The 1,606-nt window shown below is 46.7% G+C and overlaps 1 protein-coding gene across 1 annotated transcript in view; it reads left to right on the top strand.

Moving 5' to 3' along the window:
* Positions 1–367: 367 nt before the first annotated feature.
* LOC140343191 (regulator of G-protein signaling 3-like) overlaps positions 368–1,606 on the top strand; it is a 67,407-nt gene continuing 66,168 nt past the window's right edge. The window contains exon 1 of the mRNA XM_072429738.1: positions 368–474. The gene's annotated coding sequence lies outside the window, so the exon portion shown is untranslated. The remainder of the gene's footprint in view (positions 475–1,606) is intronic.

The raw sequence follows: 1,606 nt of genomic DNA, 5'->3' as shown, positions 1-1,606 counted from the left end.
TATGATTGATTGTGGGGTAGGAACCATTACAGTAGGACTGATATATTAGAGGGGTAAGAACCAGCACAGTAGGACTGATAGAAGGGTAGGAACCAGCACAGTGGGGCAAATCTGTTTAATGGAAGGGTTAGAGCCCTCCTAGCAGGGGGGATTAAGCTACAAGTATGAGCAGCACCCCCATGGGACTATTAAGGTCACTGGGGTAAAGCGGCACCCCCATGGCAATATTGGGGTGAATGGGGTTCAAGCAGCAGCCCCATGGGGATCTGGGGGCCACTTTTAGAGAGGGGGGAGCAGACGGTGGACAGGTAGGAGTGATCTAGGAGGAGAGGCAAAGGGTGGAGAAATGGAAAGGCGTCACGGGCGGAGGGTGGAGAGCCAGCAGACACATACACACAGACACTGCAGTGACAGCACAGGGAGACTCCCAGACACTGCAGGGGAACCACAGGAGCTGACACTCTACACAGCAAGGTGAGTGTGGACTGGAAGGGCTGGCTGTCTGTCCAGTCCTGCACATGTCTCCTGCAGCTTCCAGGTGACTTCCATGCTGCTGACCGGTGCATGGGGTGTGCGGACATTGCCTGCCACAGGCGGTCCTCATCAGCGCTGCGATCCTACGACTGGGGATTACCCCACAGGGGCAATATAGGATTCTGCTGAATCGTGCTATAGATTGCTACCAACAGTGACAGATTGATGGGGAACCCAGATAATGATCTGTACGATGCTGCAACCCCATGTATACTTTATTATGTCTGTGGATTCCTATACAACTCATTGTATACCACCCTATTGCTGTATTAGTTACCCCCATGTGGTGTCTATGGCGCCTGTACACTTCTGATCCTGCAAACTGCCCCCTTTAGTCTTATAGAGTCCTGTATACTACCCTGCTGGTGCACTAATTACCCCATATTCTGTTTATTAGGTCTGCATATACTTCTGATCCTGTTACCCTCCTGCAATCTTATAGAGTTCTGTATACGGCTCTGTTGATGCCCTAATTACCCCCATACTCCTTAAACACTGCCCTACCCCTGCTCTAGTTATCCCCACAGTTACTTACCAACCCCTCTTTTCTATATGGTGCTCCTGTATACTGCCCTATCTCTGTAATAGTTACCCCCATACATTCGTCACCCACGCTTTTCTATATGGTGCTCCTGTATACTGCCCTATCTCTGTAATAGTTACCCCCATACACTGTTTATTATGTCTCTATACTCATGGTGCTGTGCTGGTTACTCCCATACACTATATATTATGTCCGTATACTTCTGTCTACCCGATTCCCATACTTTATATCATTTTTTCTGTATTGGTTACCCCCATACACTTTTGATCCTGCACACTCCTTACATCTTGTGAGCTGCTTTGTTCTGTATATTCCTGAACTAGTTACCCTCATACACTGTTTATTCGGTCTTTGACCCCACACACAAATTGTTATATACATATCCTATTCCTGTACTAGTTACCCCCATGCAATTGTTTTTATAGTGCGTTACTATTACTCTATTCTTGTTCTCATTCTATTAATGTATACAGTCTTCCTATTCTCTATACGCTCTCAAATACTAATATTTGCCCTTCTTATGTTTTT

Source organism: Pyxicephalus adspersus, chromosome Z, assembly GCF_032062135.1.
Source record: "Pyxicephalus adspersus chromosome Z, UCB_Pads_2.0, whole genome shotgun sequence".
Lineage (NCBI taxonomy): Eukaryota > Metazoa > Chordata > Amphibia > Anura > Pyxicephalidae > Pyxicephalus > Pyxicephalus adspersus.
This window is presented reverse-complemented; position numbering and strand designations above follow the sequence as displayed.